Raw genomic sequence first — 22,000 nt, 5'->3', positions numbered from 1 at the left:
TCATAACATTATTTTCACCTTTTTTGTTGTTATGGGCTTGTTTTTTGTTTCTTTCTCATTTTTTCCCTTTTTGATCTAATTTTTCTTGTGTAACATGATAATTGTGTAGAACTGCACGTTTAACATATATTGCATTGCTTGCTGTCTAGGGAAAAGGGTGGAGAAAAGGAGAAAAAAAAGGAACACAAGATTTTGCCAAGATGAATGCTAAAAACTATTTTTGCATATATTTTGATAATAAAAAGTCATTATTTTTTTTTTAAATTACACTCAAGCACCATCTTTGTCAAAAGGCCTAGGAGTAAGGGAATAAAGTGCTCAATCCCAGGCAATGCATTTCAAGAAGAGCACCAATAAACCAAAGTATATCCAGAGAAGGGCAACCAAATTGTGGAAAGTCCCAAGTCCATGCCATAAGATCACTTGAAAGATCAGGAGATGTTTAAAAAGGCAAAGAGAAGGATTCAAGAGAACAGGACAGCAGTCTCAAACATTTAAAGAGCTATTAAAGAGGAATTAATTTTGTCCTGCTTGAGCCCTAGAGGACAAAATTAACAGCAATGAGTAAAAATTGTAAAAAGGAAAAAGAAAAAAATTCCTAATAATCAGAGTTTTCTAAAATAGAATGAGCTCCTTGTAGCTTGAAGGCCATTTGTTGGGTCTGGCATAGAAGAAATTCATTTTTATGATAGCTTGTACTTTTGAGCCCTCACTTCTACCCTAACTCTGAAATTCTATTATTTGTGAACTTTTCAAGAAAAAAAAATACATTTGATCTGGTAATGGTCAAAGTACAGAGTCACTGATCTCTCCAAAGCTTAAGGCATCGTCTCTAACACAGAATAAACAAGAGACTTCTCTTGTGCCTGCTCCCAACTAACCAAAAGGTTAGGGCAAATAAGATTTCAAAAAGTATTACAAAAAATAAGCTCCCAATCACAATTTTTCTGCAGGAGAAAGAACTTGTCTTTTATTCTTACTCAAAAGATATATTACTTTGCACAGAGTGATTTCTATTTCTCTTCAGCACTTAATACTCCCTTTCTCTTTTGCAACCACCTAATTTTCCTAAGAAACTCACTCTTATCTCAGAAGAATTCTTAACATTTAAATAGGGTTTTTCATAGGATCATAGAATTCTTTTTTATTCATGTGATTCAATTTATTCACTTTATTGGGCTCTGAATGAACTTACAATATTCTCCAAGGTATGCCTGTAGTTATTGATAATCACTGCTTGATTACTTTCCAAGTTTAGTAGTTCAAGTACTAGATCTACTTTTATCAAAGTACTCCTTGATATTCTAAAGTATCTATTCTTCAATATAAAGCCAGTTATTATTTTATCTTTTTCTATAAAACAGTCTCACTACTATTGATTGATTGATATTTAATTAATTTATAAGTCAATTCAGGTGTTATCATTTTTGCCACTTTCAACTACTATTATGACACATATGTATAAACAAAACTATTACTGTGTCACATACAGTTATGCAAATATAATACTTCCTAAAAAATTTCCTTAATTTTAAATTCATTATCTTTCATTTTGGAAATGTGTTCCTTCTTGTTATTAACTAAGAGTTTATCAATTTTAGTAGCCTTTAAGGATCACAAGATTTTAAAGCCAAAGAAAGATTCATTTTTTAGTCCACATTTTAAATTATTTTAACAAGGTTTAAATATATAATTTATTCATTTACTAGTTATTAGAAATAATATCACATAATCCATAAATATAAAAGTCATCAAATAGTCAAACAATGTGAATAAAAACATTAAGGCTATTTTTTGCATTACTTAGAATGAAAACAACAATTATCAAACATACATTGCCATGGTAAACAGATAAAAATATTCAATTCTAATTTTTTAAGGCATGGATTTTCATATTCATAGGACAGATTTGGATTTGAGGGTCTATCTAATCCAAACTCTCTTTTTACAGAGGAGAAACAGGCTTCCCCAAAGCCACACATACCGAGTCTGAAAGGAAGCTTATAAAATCTTAATATTCTTTCTACTGGATCTGGATCATCATAATTTTATTATAACAAAAGAAATCATCTACAAAAATGAAATTAAAGGAAAATGTACAAATTATATCATTAAAAATGATGATTCTCAAACAAAATAAACTACTTGGCACAACAGACAAGAATGTTGAGTTTGGAGTTGGGGACCTAGGTTCAAACCCTGATTCTATCATTGACTATCTAATGTGACATTTGGCAAATGACAATCTCTCTTGGCTTCAGATTACTCATGTGTGAAATGACGTATTAAACTAGTTTATGAAGGTCTCTTCTATCTCTAAATCTGCAATCCTTTGAATCATAATTAAATATTCCAAAAAAGATTCAAGTCTCCACCCAAGTGTATACTCCACATTTCCAAAAACACAGAGTAGTGAAATAAAAACTGTTCTATTGGCTGTGTGACAACAGAGCCTCTTTGGGAAAAGCTTCTAGAACATAACAGATGAACAGACTTCCTCTCCTGGGATCCTGCCAAAGTGCACGGCTTCTCAAGTCTTGGACTGACTAAGGAGTCTAGAATTTTCTTGGTATTGTTCAAATAGGACTTCTTCAATTATTTGCTTTTAATTTAATAATATTTATAAAGGAACAATTTTCCCGTCTAATAAAATAAATGTAATCATAAAAATGTAATAAAGTTTTTTTTTTTTTATTTTAGGAGAAAGTTTAAAGACTCCACACATGAATACAATGTATTTACTTCCATAGTTTTTCTTTTGGCTCTTAAATTTTTTATTGATATCTTTTGTCTTCATATTAAATTCTTTTCCCAATATATCTCCAACCATTCCTCTCAATCCCCCCCCAGCCTTTCTTTATAAAAAAGATAAAAAAAAAAGAAAGAAAAAAAAATTCTGCTAAACTAACCATCTACTACTATAAGCTAGCAATAATAAAATTTTTCCTATATTCATCATGCCCCCACCTTTCCAATAAAGGAAAGGAGGAAAATTTTTCTCAACTTTACAAGGCCCAGTTTAGTCATTTAAACCATACAATATTCAATTTCATTTTATTGTTTTTCCATATACATTGTTTTAGTTGTATTTATTGTTGTTCCCAAATATATTTTACTCTGTAACGGCTCATGAATCTTCCAAAGTTTTTCTGAATTCTTCACATTTGTTGTTTCTTGTGATACAGTATTCATAGCACCAAAAATTTGTTTAGCCATCAATAAGCATCCTCTATAGTTTCTAAGTATTTGCTCCAACAAAAAGTGCTTCTATTTAATATATTGCTATTCAAAATATTCATAGGGGGAATCCTGCTACCTCCCTGGTGCATATAGTAAGAAGTCATCTCTAGATCAAAGGCTATAAACATTGAAGTTATTTTTTCAGTATAAATCCAAATTGCTTTCCCAAATTGTTGCATTCCACATCTTTTCACAGTTCCTCTCACATATAATATCTCTACCTTTTGTCATTTTTGCCAATTTTCTGAATGTAAGGTGAAATCCCAGAGCTGATTTGCATTTCTGTCATATTTAGAACAAACTTATGATCAAAAGTTTGTAATCCGACTGTGGACTATTTGCGTCTGTGTGTGTATGTATATGTGTATTTTACCTTGTATTCACTAGGAAATGGCTCTTAGTCATACAGCTGTAATAATTTCTTATATACAAGCTAGAGACCCTTATCAGAGTTTCAAAGACTTTAAAATTAGCAGTTTCCCTCATCCTAGCTGCCACAGTTTATGCAAAACTTTTTGATATTATGTAAATGAAATTATTTTGTAGTCTCTTCTAGTTGAATTCTCCTCTAGCCATCGTTCTGAGAAATGCAGTTAGAATGTATTAGTTTAATGTAAGGTTTCCATGTTTTCTGTCTTCTTTGATCCACACATGAAATACTGAACTATTTAGCCTATAAAAATACCTACAACAAGCTTATTTCAAGTGTTCTCCTTCAATATTTTGAATGCCTAAGAGATTCTATCACTTGCTAAGTTAATGTTTACTGACCAGTCAACCCTATCATCTTTGTTCTGTTGCCCACTTAAAGCACTAATTCAAATCCCACCTGACATTTACCAGCTAGCTAATCAAGGGCAAGAAGTTCATCCCTGAACTGAGGATGAAACTTACTGTGCAGTAGGGCACTGTGACCAGAATGCCAGATGTGGAGTCAGGAAGACCTGATGTTCTATTCCAGCACAGGCTGTTGTCACCATGTGAAAATAACAATATCTGAGCCTTAAATTCCTCATGTTGTATACTGGGCATTACACCATCTATAGTTAATACCTACACCTCATATGGCTGAGAAGCTCAAAGGAAGATATAAAATACTTTATAAACTCTAAAGCACCACATAAAATTTTATAAAAATAATAATGAGCATTACTTTCCTCAAAGGCTTACTATATCAATGCAAACTCTTATTAGGACCACCACCACCAATGATCCTTCACTTCTATTTGTCTTCAGTTTCACTCTATTAATGATTTTATGTCAGATAATTTGTTATAAAAACCTAAGATTCAAGCACCCTAGAAGATGCTTAAGAGGGCAGTTGTTGCACAAATATTGTCTCTTCCACATTTGTGTCTCTCAGGTCACATCCCAATGCCATACCTTACTTAAAAAATAACAAACATCAATATTGAAATAAGTAAATTATGACCACACAAATACTATTAGAATATTAAAGGTTCAAATGTTGGCTTTAAATCGTAGCAAAGATTCTTGGGACGTCCAACAGTATTTCCCTTCCTCTCCAGGAAGCTTAGGTAAAAGAGGACTTGGAGAGAAGAGGACTATTGATGCAAACACAAAGCTTCACTACCACACATATTCCAGGAAAGCACTGCTCCACATGTTCAGCAGGATCAATAAAGCCTGCGCATGGATTTCAAAACAGTTCTACTATACTGTAAATATTTACAACTTCGAATTATCAGGATTCATTGAATTAGAAGTACAAGACATTCACTGAATTACTAGAACACAGAATCTGGTAAATAATGGTCTGTTTTAAAAACAAATTTCTTATAAGAAAAAAAATTCTAAATAGTCTCCCACAGCCATCCCTTCAAAACTAGAGTAAATATGAATTATGAGAAATGATAAACTCTGACAGTCACTAATCTTTTTGTTCCATCAAAAATCCCGTTGAATGTATTGTAATCTTAATTTTAAATTATAATCTATAATTTCTAGGTTATCCTCTCTTACTCACCCAATATACCATTAACAGTCACCTTCTAGATAGCTATTTCTAAATTTGATTTTCATATCCTCTTCTTATCCTCCACTGAAAGCCTTGGATTCTGAGATCTTCCAACAATCCAAAAGGATAATCCAAGCATAATCTAAGTCAAAATGTGGAATTAACACTAATGGAGCTGATAATGCCCTCTTGCTTAGTCAAGTTCCCTGCTTTTTTACTTTCCCTCAAAAATACAAGGCACAAGTCCAAGGCAAAAGTAAGAGAGATGCCTTTTTCTCTAAAACAACTAGGGAAGGCCATTTTCCCTAATTTTTAGGGGGCCAACATCCTCTCCCCTAAATGGCCAACATCTTGAAAACAGATTTGCTATTACATTTATTTTTCTAAAAAGGCATTTAATAAAATTCTCACTGAACTCTAAAACACTCAACTATTCTTATTTCTCCTTCCTTACTGTTTTGGTATCACTGAAAAAGCACTAGCATTAGATTCAGAAGACCTAGGGGCAGATCTAGGCTTCTTATTAACTTGGGTTAGTCATCTGCCATCTTTGATCCAAACTTCATTATTTACAGAAGGATACTACTTCTACTATGTACCTCACAGGATTGATTTGAAGATCAAATGAAATCATGTACATGAAAGTACTTTATAACCCTAAAATACCAGAGAGGTAAAAGTTCTTATTAAGCAATAAATACAGAAGGTAGACCCCACCAAATAATATTTGTAAATGTCAGTTAGTCAAGAGTCCAAATAACAGGTTTGGGAATCCCAGAAGTCCCAATGGGCTATGCCTTGAGGACTCTCCAAAAGTTGTATTTTTACTCTTGAAAGTTTCAGTGACTATGACAATTTAAATGGAAAGAAAAACTGAAAATGAATGTTACAAAAGAACTAACTTGGCCACAAGGAAAAGATATGAGATAACACTCCCCTAACTCCAACTTCCTCAAAAAGGTTGAAGGGAAGGGGTCCATAGATATGAGAGAGAAACACACACACAGAGACAGAGACAAAGAGCAGAGACAGAGATGAGAGAGAGGAGGAGGGAGGGAAGAAGGGGGGAAAGAAGAGAGACAAAGACAGAGAGAGATTTGCCAGATTTTCTCTCCAATCTACTGTTGATTTTGTTATGGAGGGAAGAGTTCTCTTCATTTTTTTTCTTAAAGATATTTTTCTGCCAAATGACCTGGGAGAGGGAAGAGGACAGAAGGGAACACTGAGGTAAAATCAAAACAAAAGATAGCAAAAAAATATATTTAAATAAAAGAAAATGTCTCAAGAGGGGAAAAAAGCAACAATACTAGTAAATGTCTCCCACCATCCTTGCCACTTTCAATCTTGTGAAAGAACCATGACTTTAAGCTCATAACTAAAAAGTTATTACATTTTAACAAAATTAACTACACATATTCCAGTTTTGTTCTCCCTCCTGCCAAGCTCCAAATCACAATAGTAGTTTTTTTTCAATGTTGTTTCAAAATACTTCAAACTAATTGGCTAAAAGGTCTAACAAATGTTTAGTTTTAACCAACAAAAAGGATTTATAAAATAGTGTTAAATCATTTAGAAAAGAACTCACAGTGGAATTTGGGTTCACATTTGGAATATAACAGCTGTTTGTACTCAGTGTTTAAAATCTGTTTTTTAACTAGGAACAAAGAGATCAGATCCCCCTAACCCAGGTAATATTTCCAAATAAATGTAGAATGGGGAAGAAGTTTAAGAAAGGAGAAAATGATTTTATTTATTCACTACAATAAGAGAAAAATGTGCCAATACTTTTAGTAGGCAAGGTCCGACTGTACACTTTACATCTAAGATCTTCACAAAATCTTCATTGGATTTAACACATTTCACAGTCTTAGTAAGAATATATCATTTAATTTTTTTCAAAGATGACAGAACCTTAAATTCTAGGTATCTTCCCCCTTTCCCCAAGTTGTTAAGATTTGTTAAAAGTTTGCCAGCGATTTCTGACTTTTTAAAGTAATAAAAGTAGACTCAAAAAACTATCCATACATACATAAAAAAGATGAGACAAAAACAATTAAAAGTAATATTGTATCAGAATAAAAATAACTACCAACGGAAACTTTAGAGAAACAATGTAGGGGGAAAATCTTACTGTGTAGCATATGCTTTGTTTTCAAACAATAAAATTTAAATTAAGAACAGAAAGCATAATTTTACTTTGTGTAAATTGGCAAAGATGAAGAAAGATGGAGATCAAATATATTTAATATGATTGTTCATATACAATCTATGTCAGATTATTTGCTGTCTTAGGAAGGGGAGAAGAGAGAGAAGGAGAAAAAAATTTGAAACTCAAAATTTTACAAAAGTGAATATTAAATGAGGAGAATTTCAGGGCAATTTCAATAAACTTGTGATGGAGAAAGCCATCTGCATCCAGAGAGAGGACTGTGGGGACTGAATGTGCATCACATCATAGTATTTTCATCTTTTTTTCTAATTTTTTCCCCTTTCTGAGATGATTTTTCTTGTACAGCATAACAAATATGGAAATATGTTCATAAGAATTGCACATATTTAATCGATATTGTATTATTTGCTATCTAGAGGAGGGAGGACATAGAGTGAGAAAGAGAAATATTTGGAACACAAGATTTTGCAAGGATGAATGTTGAAAACTATCTTTGTATGTATTTTGAAAAATAAAAAACTATTATTATTATTTTTAAAAATTAATGTTGAAAAGTATCTTTATATGTAATTGGAAAAAATGAAATACTATGAAATGGGACAAGGGAAGAAAGATGGAGATCACCAGTATTGGTGATGAAGTAGAAAAGAGATGGAACCTTGAGCTAGGGATAATCTTTAAAGGGTAAGGGCAATGCAGAGGTGAAGACTAACCTTAATTCATTTAGTTCATATTGATGTAGCCCTTGGTAAATTTTAAATTTTACATGCATTATCTATTTATTCTTCATAATGTCTATCAGGCAATCCAAAGTAGCATCCCTATCTTAAGAGAAAACTGAACACCAGAAAAATTGAGTGAGTTCTACAAGGTCACACAGCACAACTAAGACAATATCCCACATCCACTCAGGCCAGATGTAATGTTCTTTCTACAGAGCATTGTTAATGAGGAGGCCAGGCTGTAATCTGGATTGAAAGGCAGTACAGTTTAACATGTTCCAATGAATTCACCTCTTGATACATTTTTCCAGCAAACTAAAATAGCTTTCTATATTCAACCAAATCTCTGACCTCATTCCGAATACTAGTCATATCAAAACTACCATGTATTCAAGATAAGAGGCATGAGAGTGAGTGGATGGAGTCCCAGACTTAATAGCCAAGAAGAACAGAATTCAAATCCCAACTTTGACACTTACTGGCTGGGTGACTGTGTACAAGCCACAACTTTGCTAAAATTCAGGTAACTAATTTTAAGGGGAGTTGTGATGTATCTCTGCAGGGAGTTCCTACACAACAAAGAAAGAATGCACTATCAGTCACTTCAGCCCTCCTGGCTATTCCACATCAACACCCTTTGCTCTGAATTCATTTTCCAACTAGTTCTACTTTATACTGTCCCTTGAATATTTGTCCCTTATCCTAGTTCAGCTCATCTATTTCTTTTAAAAAAAAGTGTTTTTCCAAACATATATTCTCTCTCCCTCCCACATATCCCCACTGAAAAAAAGAAAGAAAGAAAATCCTCATAAAAACATGCGTATTCTAGCAAAACAAATTCCCATTCTGACCACATCCAAAAATAATATGTATCATTATGCAATTTAAGGCCATCACTCTTCTGACAGGAGATGAGCAATGTGTTTCATTTTCATTCTTATAGACTTAAGATAGTTTATCATCCACTGTACTGATCAAAGTCCTGAAGTTTTTCAAAGTTGTTTTTCTTGACAACATTGCTATCATTTTATAAATTGCTCACATTCTAGTCATTTCACACATGTCCCAGTTTCTTATACAAATTATTTCTTCATTTCCTATAGAATATTCCATTATATTCATTAACCATAATCTTTTTAGTCATTCATCAATTTTCAATTTGGGGCTACTTCAAAAAGAACTGATATATATATATATATATATATATATATATATAGTCTTTTTTCTTTGACCCTTTTGAGAGTATAAGCACCGCTGGATCACAGGACATGAATTTAGGAAGGAGAAGCACCAAATTTATCTCCAGAATAGTTGGGCCAATTCATAGTTCATGTTCCTGTAGACCCTTCAATATTTGTCATCTAAAATTACTAACTTTTACAAACATGCATGATCTTCAGAGTTGCTTTAGTTCATATTTCTTTGTGATTATTATTAGTGATTGTAGATCATTTTATATGTGTTTTTAAATACTTTGAAATTTTTTCTTTCTTATAAAATTCAATCAGTTCTTTTTAGACCTGGGATGTGAAAGATTTTTCCTCCCCTAAGGCAATTGGGGTTAAGTGACTTGCCCAGGGTCCCCCAGCTAGGAAGTGTTGTGTCTGAGGCCAAATTTGAACTCAGGTCCTCCTGACTTCAGGGCTGGTGCTTTATCCGCTGCCCTGCCCTGGGATATGAAACTGTTATCAGAAAAATCTGCTACAAAGATTTTTTCAAGTTATCTTTTCTCTACAAATTTTAGCTGCATTAGTTTTGTTTGTACAAAAGCTTTTTTGGCTTTATAAAATGAAAATCATCCATCCTACTTTCTGTAATCTTCTCTTTCCCTTATTTGGTGATGAAGTTTTCCTGAACTGACTTGGTTCTACTTGACTACTGCTAAATATCACTAATAAAAGTCACAAAAGCATGCTGACTAGGTCTGCTAAACTAGTTATCTACTTTGCCTGTCCTGTTGTTGTTCTCCATTTATTTTGTTTCTTTTTGGATTCCCCAGTATCCATTCTAGCAAGGCAGATAGATGCTGAGTAGAGTAGAGTGCTGGGCCCAGACTCAGGAAGACCAAGTTCCAATTCAATCTTAGACACTTCCTAGCTTTGTGACCTTAAGCAAATCATTTAGGTTCTGCCTGCCTTCAGTTTGGAACTACTTCAAAAGGAACTGTTTTAAATACTTTTGTACATCTTTTTCTTCCTTCTTTGACTTCTTTGGGGGTATAAGCCTTGAAATGGCATAGCTGGGTCAACTATAAAATGAAGAGAATAATAGCACCTACCCCAGGGATTGTTGTAGGAAGCAAATGAGATATTTGAAAAGTTCTTCACACTTAATAAACTCATATTCCCTTGTCTCCCTTCACTATTCCAAATCTCTCCTCAAATTAAATACACAGTTCTTCTCAGCAGAGAATTTTGACTGACACTTTCCTAAAAACAAAACAAAACTGAAGTCAATTATTACAAATTCCCAATTCTCTCCAATTTTACACCTCAAATTCCCTTGCCAAAACCAACTTTTCTACTTATGTTGATTTATATTCCCTTCTCTTCTTTAAAATTTGACCCTTTACTCATCCTCTCTCTCTTCCTAATTTTCAATATCTCTTTATTCTATCAGTTTCTCCCCTAGAGTCTATAAACACACCCTGATCTCTCCCATCCTTAAAAATCTTCATTTGAAGTAATGTCCTTTCTCCCTGCCTAGAAAAACTTCTTTCCCTTCTCCCCTTGACTTTTCAATCCTTGCAATTTGCCTTGGAAACCCACAGTTGATTAAATCCTCCCTCCAAGTTCACTAATGATCTCTTCATCAATAAATCCAACAATTTTTTCCCAGCCATCCTTTGGGACTTCTCTGTAGCATTTGATACTGTTGACTATCTGTTCCAAATACTCTCTCCCCCTTGGCTGATTCATGTCCTATGTGATCCTTCTCAAATTCTTCCTCAGGCTCATCAGTGTTCCACCCTTTTTCTGCACTCCTATCCTACCATTGGAAGTCCTCTTCTCTCTATATTGAGTGATCTCACCACCTCCCATAGGTTTAGCTACATCTCTCTATAGTTAACTCCCAAATCTACATATCTAGTCATTTTTCTCCTCCGCTCCAAGTCATTAACTTGGCTGGTAGACAGATCAGCCCACCCCATTGATTACCTCAAGTTATGTTCCAATTAATGTCATATACATATACATACCCTTATTTCTCTTGCTAACATCCCTGTTTCTCTTAAGAGCACCACCATTCTTTATCTAAGTCCCTAATCTAGGAATCATCTCAGCTCTTCATTCATAGGTTATATTCAATCAAAAGCCAAGTCTTATCAATTCTACCACTGCAAGATAGTATCCCTCCCATCCATTCCCTTCTCATTCATCACCAGTCTAGTTCAAGCCCTTAGCACTTCTCATCTGGATTGCTACAATAAACTAACTCATTTTTCTGCATCTAGCCTCTTCCCTCTCCAATATATACAACTATTCCTAAAACACAGATCACTTCCCAACTCAAGAAGTTCCAATGGCTTCCTATTGACTCTAGGATACACTATAAACTTCTCTGGTATTTTTTATTACCCCAGCTCCAGATTATATGTGTGTGCCTTATCATGAAACATCTCATCTCACTCACTATGTTCCAGTCAAACTAATCAATGTGATATTCCTCACAGTTGATGCTCCATATCCTACTTCAGTGTCTCTGCATGGGCTTTCCCTCTTGCCTAGAAACCTCTGCTTGTAAAGCCTTCTAGAGATAGCTTCAAGATCATCTCCTGAATGAGGTTCTTAACAGTTCCAAGAGTGCAAGAACTTTTCTCTGCTGAGCTAATTTTTATCTGTGGACATTTTCTTTCTTTCTCCTTCCTCAAGTGGACATAAGCTATTTGGGAGGAAAGGAATAGTTTTCATTTGTATCTTAGTATCCCTAAAACTAGGTATAATACCAGGACCACAGCAGACAGTTAATAAATTTTTGCTGGACTGAATTTTTATATAAAAGAGCCTCACAGGATAGGGAAATGATAAAACCCTATTTAAAGGAACTAGGAATGTTTAGCCTGGAAAACAGAAAGAAGCCTTAGGGAAGAGTTCTTAAGTGGGGCCTGACCAGATCTATGGACATTGATGAAAATGAAGCTAGAGGGTCCAGAGAAGGAAAGATTTAGAGAGATCATATTAACTAGCATGGAAGTTTCAGAGAAGCAACTTAAGCCTGAAACAGCCATCCAAAACCATGATTGCCATCCACAAGAGCCATCCAAAAGTGGAATAAAATGCACTTGTATTTACTGGGTTCATACCCTTAAAGCAAAGTCCAAGTGATCAATTTACTGGAAATGTATAGATAGAATTTCTGTTCAGATATGAGTTGGATTAGCTGGTCTCTTAGGTCTCCTCCAATTCTGAGACAGTCTGTTCATGCTGTCCATCATGTTCTAAACAGACTAAGGTACTAGGCGACTACTTACTCAACTCAGTTTTCAAGAAAGGAAAATTATGTGATATACAGAAATTCCAAAAGAATATTCTAATATTTTCTAAGTGTTATATCCCCCAAGGCATTGTTTTAATAACAGAACCATATTTCCATTCCAATGAATAATTAACTGTAAGTTTTTTTGTTTGTTTGTTTCTTCAATAAAATGAGCCTCTCATTCCACAGAAATCAAATGCTTAAAAGTTGGTGTCCCTGTCTCAAGACTCTCCACACTCCATTTCATCCTCATTCCAAATACCAATCATGTTATCTTCTACCTCACCCTCTCAAACAACTTCAATGGGTCCCTATTATCTACAAAATCAAATACAAAATCCTCTGTTGGGATTTTAAAACCTTTTAAAACCTAACACCTTCCACCTTTCCAGTCTTCTCACACCTTACTTCCCCTTCCATTCACTCAATTCAATAAGATTGTCATCTCAGCAAGTCTCACTTAAGAAAATGTTATCTAAGTTCTCAGCATTTTCACTGGCTACATTCCCACTGCCTGGAATGCTCTTAATTCCTCACCTCTAGCACCTTAGTACTTCCTAAAATCCAATTTTCTGCAAGAACCTTTTCCCAATTGCCTTGATTCTAGTATCTTCCCAGTGAGATTATCTTCCATCTGTCTACCCTGAATATCTTATATATGAATAGTTGTTTGCATGATGGCTGACATTAAAAGTGAGTTCTTGTGAGAAGAAACTGTTTTTTTTTCCTTTCCTTTTAACCCCAGTGCTCATTAGCACAGTGCCTGGCTCTGCTTATTTAATAAGAATCTTTAAGTAAAAGGACTGGAATAAAATAACAGGAATTTAATTTAATTCTCTTGAGATAGGTGTTGCAGCATAGGGTACTTGTCACTGGGTTTTTGTTAGCATTCAATTTTTAAAAATGAATTTTAAAGATTCTTGCTATTACAAATATTAAAGCCAACCCAACATTCTTATTTCTTCTAGCCAGTGGAAAAAAAGCTTTGCTGCTTCAGCTTTCTCAATATAATTTTTGCATTCAAAAATTTATAATTTATTTTCATAATTTTTCTTTTCAGTTCCAACAACACAGCCTAGCCACAAAAAAGTTTGTTTTTAATACTTAAGCCTTGGTTTTCAGAACTTTAAGGATTCAATTTAGTTCAAAAGGTCACCTGCATGAAATCTGTAAGACTTAAAAAGTCTATTTCCAGTCTCAAATCTATAACAGGCATCTGACTTCAGTGATTTATAATGTCTACAAAATACAAAGCACAAAGAAGTACATGCTTTAGCAAAATCCAAACTGATAATATTCTTTCAAAAGTGTGTAATCCACATTTTCCAGATTGACCATTATGCATCTTAAAATGTGAAATTCCTATTTATGGACGTATGCCTTTAAAAAGTTCATAAAAAGCATTAATCTAGACATAAAAAAAATTAAAGCAATTATTCAAAACTTTCCATCTTTATGAACATAAATCAATGGGGTTTTTTTTTTTTTGAAAATTCCATTTTGCTTTTAGAAATCTAAGGCTAGAAAATCCCTCCAAAAAAAGCATTAACTACTTCCATTCCTGCTTACTAAGGGGAATCTTTAACTAGCTATCTTAATAATGCCTATTCCACACTCCCATACTATAAATGTAAAAAAAAGAGAGAAATAAGTGATTTTCTCTTGTGAAGTAAGCCTTTCTAAGGTTGTAGAAAGAATGTTGCTGCCACGTATTTCCCCTTCCCCCACTCATTCCTCTTCGAAGAAACAGGGATCTTACACAAGAAACAGTTAAGTTAAAGCACACCATCTTTGGCTTCTTAAATCAATTTCAAGAATACATTCTCCATTTCACAATCCATTCTTTAAAAAAGAAAAGTACAAACTTGAAATGACCACAATATTCTCAAGTCCAACCTAAACATGCTAAAGTGGTTTTCTTTTAATTACATTGTTACCAGATTTCTTTGAAATATGAATTGCTGTGGCTACCTATTCCACAAAAGTGAATTAGTCACTTTTTTGAGAAGGAATACAGGATCCAATTATTAATGTACTCCCTTCAACAGCATTTTAGCCACATGATCCATTCCAGGTATATCTTAAACAAAGGGTGATTATTTAACTGAGGGAATCTTTAAAATGCACACACTTCATCCTACCCGAACGCTTTACAAAAACTTAATGCAAACCGATTTCACTCTAGAGAAGATGACTAAGAGGGAAGGAAATTTAAAAAGAAGAAGATTTCCTCTGGCTAACTTGTGTCAACTTGTGGCTATTTCCTCTGCGCGCACGAAGTGCCGAGACCTTGGGCCCTGAACTTAAACTCCACAGCTGAGATTTTCACTATAGTCCCTGCGCGCCAGAGAGGAGTTCGCGCTCGGACTTTTCTGGCACTTCTACTTCCAGAGACCTGATGCCCGGGCAGGAGCCCTACAATTGCATACCTGCGGCAGGGCGTCCAGCTTTCGGCGGGGGAGGAGGGGGTAAGTGGGATTCAGAACTTTGAGACAGCCTCACTCCATCATCTCATGCTTGCCATCTGTTTGGCAGGCCAAGAATTCCACGCCCAGTTCCCCCAAACCCCCCCCCTTCCCATGCTCCCACCCCCGTCTCAGTAAGGGAGACTCCAGGGGAGGGGGCAGGACAGGTATGTGAGGGGGCTCACGAAAAGGGGCTGATAAATTGAAAGCTCAGAAAGAAAATTCAAGAAGGTGGGTCCAGGTCTCTTAAGAATTCAGGCTGCTGCACTACTCAAGTGGAAGTGGGGGAGATGTAGGGGAGGGACCAAGCTGTAAGGGGGGAGGGACAAAGCTGTTAAGGGGGGAGGGGGCGAGTCAGCTTTGAAGCTATGCAGGGGGAGAGGGAGGGAAGAGAAGGAAAAAGTAAAAGATGAAGTGGAGAGAGGAGAAAAGTGGGTGTGAGGAGAAAGAAAAGGGAACAAGGAGAGCCCATGGAAGCAGCAGGGGTTCCAAGAGGGCGAAATCCCCCTGAGCGGCTGCGGATGGAGGAACAAGAGAGAAGGAGATGGTATAAGCAGGGGCGACCCCCCCCCTTTCTAACTTGCACATCCCACCCCCAGCCCAGTTGAGTGGAAGAGAAGAGGGGGTACCGGGCTTCCATAGGCCCTGGAGACTGCTGACAGCGAGGCGCCTCTCACCTGGGTAGGCAGTGGGGTAGAAGCCGTCCGCCCGCCCCCACCTCTTGCGCACACCCCGCTTTGCCCGTAAACTAGAGGACTCTCTCCTCTCCAGCTGGCAGCAGCTCGACTGAGCGGTAGAGGGAGCCCGTAAGTCCTTTTATAGCCTCCGGCGGCGCGCGAGTCCGCCCCGCCCCTTCCCTGCGAGGGCGGGGGCGGGGACTCGCACTCCGGCTTCCAAGCTGGACCCGCTCTACGTGAGCGAGATCACACCAGCAGCTTGGTGCGCAGGCGCCTTGGCCCGCTGGCCCATCCCAGACCGCCGAGCGAGGAGAGGGGGAGGAGACTCGGAGACTCTCTAGGAGAGAGGCGGGGCTGGAGCCCAAGGAGAAGAGAAGTGCGCGTGCGCCGGCTCCCGCCGCTATCCGGTGGCTTAGGCTGAATTTTCGGGCTCGCCCACGTCCCCGCCTGTACTTCCAATTTAAGCGCCCGAGGTTTTCCTCAGTGGAAGGTCCGCCGACCGCCGCGGGCCACGCCTGCGGGCGCCTTTTACCGACGGGAAGGGAAGGGAAGGGAGGAAAAGCGCTGGAGAGAAAGGATGCCCGGGAGAAGCCAGGCAGGATTGGGGTGCCCCCCCCCCGATTTCAGGGTCCCTCCTGCCGGCCCATCTTGGAGTATGTCACGTCACTGAGACGCTTCCCCGCCGCCTGCCTCAGTGTCCCCAACTGCAAAATGGGGATAACCTTGCCAGGCTGTCGTGAGGGCCAATGAGAGAGTAACTGTAAAGCGCTCAGCACAGTGCCTAGCGCCTCGTGCCAGTGTTAGCTATGATCAGAAATCTGTGGCATTCCCCGGCTGAGCCATCTCCTCTCCGTCCTCAGTTTCCCCCATTGTAAAATGCAGAAGGATCGTTGTGAAGACCAAATGAAACAGCAGGACAATGCCTGGCCATGCAAATGTTGCTGTTAGTATTTTTATCGGGTAACTTGTTGCATCCCCTAATTTGTAAGACTCAGGGCAAGTCTTAACTTCCGCCTTCCTCGGTTTGCCCATCTATAAAATGGGCATCTTTCTGAGTTCAAATCTGGACTTAAATACCAGTTCTGTGACCCTTGTCGAGTCACTTCACCCTGTCTGCCTCAGTTTCCTCGCCTGTAAAATGAACTGGAGAAAAAAGCTAAGCCACTTTTTTTTTTTCTCTGCCAAGAAAACCCCAAATGGGATCGCAAAGAATCGAACGGGATTAATAGGAACACAGCCACTATAAAATGAGGATAATAATAGCTCCTACCTCCCACGGTTATTTTGAGGATCAAATAGGACAATATTTTTAAATGGCTTAGCTCATAATAGGTGCTCAAAAAAATATGTTTATTCTCTTTTTGGTCAGAATTATGGTAGCATTATAAATCTAAAGCTGTTTGCATAGGAACATTTATAGGAATTTAAGTGGTTAAAGAAGTGCCAAAGGGGAGATTTGAACCCAGCAATTCTGACTATGAAAGTAGAGCTTTTTCCATTATTCCATAAATCTGCAAGTTTTGGAAGACTGGGGGAAAGAGCAGAGTCGGTTTCAGGATTTCAACTCTGCTTCCTTACAAAATCCTTCGCCATTAGATAAGTCACTTAATTACTTTAATCCTCAGATTTGATTCCTACATATAGTGAGAAGACTGGACTTGATAACTTTAAGATTTCCCCTTCCCCTTCTATAGAAATCTGGCTCTCCTGGTTAGAAATGGCTCCCTTCTCAAACTACTTTGATTTCATTTTTATCAATCAATCTTGTTCATAATTGTCTGTGTAAATGCAGTTCTCCCTACTTCCCCAGTTGAATATAAAGTCCTGGAGGTTGTACTCAAGGACAGTTTCATTTTTCCTTTTACATTCTCAGTTCCCAGCCTTGAACATGCTCAATACATGTTGAGTTGAAACCTCAGTAAATGAGTCATTCATCTCATAATATCCGTCTGGATACAGTTGCCAAGACTGGGGATTGTTTTATGAAAAGGTCCACCTACCGTGGTCCAACTCAATTACATTCCATTCATTTATGTCTGTTGATCACATCACAGGAAACAAATATACCTGAATAGACTCCCAAAGGCAGGAAGAAAACAAGAGTGTAAGAAAAGAGCTGCCACTTACTGAATAAGTGTTATTGAAACTCACACCCAGGACCCTTTACCTCAATGGCTGGAAGTTCCCACCATCACAACTAATCACAAACCCTAAACTTCACATTTAGTCGGTATGGCACGTCTCTTGATGTTGATGGTCTCCCATCTTGGAATGATCTTTGGACAAAGCCTTTACATCTTGCTTTTGCTCATCTTTAGTCTCCTAAGAGGACAAATGACATCATGATGTAATAGTGAATGATGGATGACTTGAGAGTGAATCTGTTTTAAGGGAGGCAGAATTACACAAAATCATCAACTTCTCTTTCTCCATCAAAGTCCAGTGGCAGGACAAAAGTCTGACCAAGATCTAAGCATTCGCAGCACTTGTTTAAGCTGCCTTCGTGGCTGTTGGAACAAATTGTTCCCATCTGTCCATTCTGCCAGAGTAAATCTTAAAAGTTGTGCCTTTGAACAAATTCAACTGAGTGCAAGAGTATGTAGTACAACATTGGGTGCAAATATAATTGGAGAGTAGATGTTCCATATCTCAGTGGAAATATGATAAATGGGAAAGCAAGTAACTACAGCATGGTGGTTAGTGTAGGAAAAAAAAAATATTCTACCCATCCTACAGGGAATGAGCCTGAGAAGAAGATGCAGTGCCCTCAGACAAAATCCTGATTGTCCTTGTGCTAATTACAGTTCTGGCTCAGTTAACACTTTTGAGTCACAATGAGACCCTAAAGAAGGACTTTAGAAGAGAAAACCTAATTATGGTGAAAACCTGTTAAATGTATTTTTAAAAAGATTTTGAAAGTAAGTTGCATGTACTAGGATCCATGGATTGCTGAAAGACTTAGTTTTCCAATAAACCAATGAAATATCTTCTTTAGAAGACAAAAAAGAGGACACAGGCCAGAACCACATGAATGAAAAGGGTAGTAATAAATCTCCATTGTTGGACAGAAGACCTCATTTAGTCCAAATAAATTGATATAAGAGATAGTGAAATGTTGATATATAGAAAGCAATACATACCTAAAGACAGATAATAGCTCTTTTTTCCCACATCCAATCTCTTCTAGCATGTTTCTTCATTAGGGCACCTCTTACTATTAGCCATAAAATTCTCCAATCAATATTTTCAGGAAATATAAAGGTTATTCTGAGAAATCTTCAGTAACCATCCATCCAAGTATGGTCTATGCTTAAAAATATACCACTCTAATAAAAACCATCAGCTGCATATCAGAAAAATGCTTCTGTTTGTAAATAAAAAACACCCAATTTGGGTGTTTAAAGCAAACCCTAGTCAGACCAGGCATTCTTCCACCCAAATCAGCTTTCCAAGGGCACAGACAGCCAAGTGAAAATGCCAGAAACACAAGCTTTATTTGGTTAAGAAGAGAGTTGAAGAAATCCCTAGTGTGTTCAGTTGAATAATTATGGTGTGTTCTGTATGGAGAATAGTGTATTTTGCCTTCCTGACTCTTGGCTCAAAGTCAAGGGCAAAAGTGCTGACTGAGGATTCAAAGGCTTATGTTTTTCCCAGCCCCTCAGATAACTAGGTGTGACACTGAGCAAATAATTTAAGCCCTCCATCCCTAAATTTCTTCAGCTGTCAAAAAGCATCACTATTACCTGTTTTACCCCCGTTGTTAAGTCGTGGGGATAAAATGAAATAATAACAAAATGAACAGCTAGACTTGCAATCAGAAGAAACCAGAATTGTAACCACAGGAAAACAATCTGGGCCTTGCCTCAGGGTGTTGAAACAGAGAAAGTGTTGACATGTATTCCTGCAGGTAAAACATCTGATATTTGCTCTGTTTAATAAGAATAACTAGTAAAAATAGAAAACGTCTCAATGAATAGGGTCTTCCCTCCCACCAACTCCAAAAAAAAAAAAAAAAAGATTTTGGGGTACTTTTTGTGCTGATTGTCCAAGATGCTTCTTGAGGTGCTTGTCCCAGGCATTGTATTGCTAATACAGACTTCAGTTCAAATCCCTGCTCATATACTTAACTATCAGCATGATGATGAGCAAGTAAATAATTTAAGTCTTTAAAGCCTCAATTTTCTCATTTATAAAATGGAGATAAAAATAGAAGAATTGTTGAGAGGAAAGTACTCTGCTCAGTTTAAAATGTAGAAATGCAAATAAGTAATGCTTAAAACTGTTTTGAAGGGCTGCTAGATGGTGGAGTGGAGAGAACACTGGCTCTGAAGTCAGAAGAACTTGAGTTCAAATACAACTTGAGACATTTAATACTAACTGTGTGACCCTGGGCAAGTCATTTAAACCCAATTGCTTCAGAGGAAAAAAAAAAAAAACCTGTTCTGAAAATTAGTACTACTATTAACTTCTGTCTCTAGAAAAAAACTAAGTCCTGGATCTTTTCAATAATGAGGTGATTTAACGTAATTCCAATAGACTTATAATGGAAAGAGCCATCCATATCAAGAAAAAGAATTATGGGGACTGAATGTGGATCAAAGCATAGATAACATTTTCACCTTTGTGTGTGTGTGTGTGTGTGTGTGTGTGTGCGCGAGTGTGTGTGTGTGTGTGTGTGTGTGGTATTTGTTTGCTTATTAGTTTTTCTCTTTCCATGTTTTTTTCCCCTTCTGATCTGATTTTTCTTGTGCAGCATGACAAATATGGAAATATGTTTAGAAGAATTGCACAAGTTTAACCTATAGTGGATTGCTTGCTGTCCAGGGGAGGAGAAAGAAGGGAGGGAGGGAGAAAACTTGGAATACAAGGTTTTGCAAAGATGAATATTGAAAACTACTTTGCATATATTTGCAAAAATAAAAAACTATAAAAAAAAACTAAGTCCAATCCGAATCCCCCAAAATGAGCTATTTATAAAGTTCGAGACATATTAGAATGTGAGTTCCTTTAGAGGAGGAACTGTTTTTGCCTTTCTTAGAATCTCACCAAATTAGCAAAGAGCCTAGCATACAGTTGGTGCTTAATAAATGCTCATTAGCTATTGACTGATTGGATGACTAGACTAGACATTGAAAATACAAAGAAAAAAAAAAGAGAGTCTTTGCTCTGAAGGAATTTTTGTTCATTTGGGGATGAGGAGTATGCAAATATGTATAAAAAAATAGAAAGTGATTTCTAGAGGGAAAGATTTCTTAACTGGGGGAAAGGAAATCAGGAAAAGCTTTGAATTCCTGGAAAACAACAGAATTCAAGAAAATTGTGGAATATGGTTTTGTGAGGAATGGCCACTGTTCAATATGAAGAAATTAGCCTTGCTGGTTGAATTTGTTCCCATGAGACAAAGTCTTTTTGCAGACTTCTTACAGGGGACTCCTGGACATGTAATTCTCTGATCTAACAACCAATAATGTAAGCAACTCATTGTTCAACTTCACCAATCCATTTCCAAAGGAGTATGTAGTTCATGTGCAGTTGATAATGGGTCGTTTCTTATGTTTGTGTATTATTTGGTAGGTCAAGCCAAGTCTTGCTCCAGCAGTAGTAACGAAATCTAACAACCCATTTCCAAGGTTGCCTTTTGGGACCTCTCTGTTTGGCTTAGTACATTTTGGACCTAGTTATATCATGACTTTATGGAGCAATCTGTAAAATGGGAGTGGGTGATAATACAACATCCATTTATTACTTTAGAGGGGAAAAAAAGTTGTGATATTTACCTCCCTAGTCTATGTCAGTGAGTAGTGCTACCATTTTAGAACAGCTTAAAAAGAGGTGAAATTCCCAACAACAATAATTGATCACTCCTTGTTTGATTACTTCCATCAGTCTGTTAACCTTAATAATAAAAGCTAACACTTATATAGTGCTTTAAGGTTTACAAATTATTTTACAAAGTCTATCCCATTCAATCCTCACAACAACCCTGGGAGATAGGTGCTATTAGTATATCTGTTTTATAGACGAGGAAACTAAAATAAAGTAAGATGAGGTTTGAGATCACCCATCTAGTAAGTGTATAAAATAAGATTTGAACTCAAATTTTCCTGACTTCAGGTCTAGCAAACTATGCATTGCACTATCAACCTGTTTTACTTATTCTTGAGTTATCTTTGTCTGTTTATATGCCATGTCTCCCCCATCAAAAAAAAAAAATTAAGTTCCTAGAGGGCAAGTTTTCTGGCTTTATATTAGGCTGAGTGTTAAAATAGATA

At 36.7% G+C, this 22,000-nt stretch overlaps 1 protein-coding gene across 3 annotated transcripts in view; it reads right to left on the bottom strand.

Annotated features, from left to right (window-relative positions):
- P4HA1 (prolyl 4-hydroxylase subunit alpha 1) overlaps positions 1-15,853 on the bottom strand; it is a 71,911-nt gene extending 56,058 nt beyond the window's left edge. For all 3 annotated transcript variants that reach the window (XM_031956525.1, XM_031956524.1, XM_031956526.1), the window contains exon 1: positions 15,729-15,853. The gene's annotated coding sequence lies outside the window, so the exon portion shown is untranslated. The remainder of the gene's footprint in view (positions 1-15,728) is intronic.
- Between the last annotated feature and the right edge of the window lie 6,147 nt (positions 15,854-22,000).

This window comes from Sarcophilus harrisii, chromosome 2 (assembly GCF_902635505.1).
Source record: "Sarcophilus harrisii chromosome 2, mSarHar1.11, whole genome shotgun sequence".
Lineage (NCBI taxonomy): Eukaryota > Metazoa > Chordata > Mammalia > Dasyuromorphia > Dasyuridae > Sarcophilus > Sarcophilus harrisii.
The sequence above is the reverse complement of the archived record's forward strand: the minus strand, read 5'-3'. Positions and strand labels throughout refer to the sequence as shown.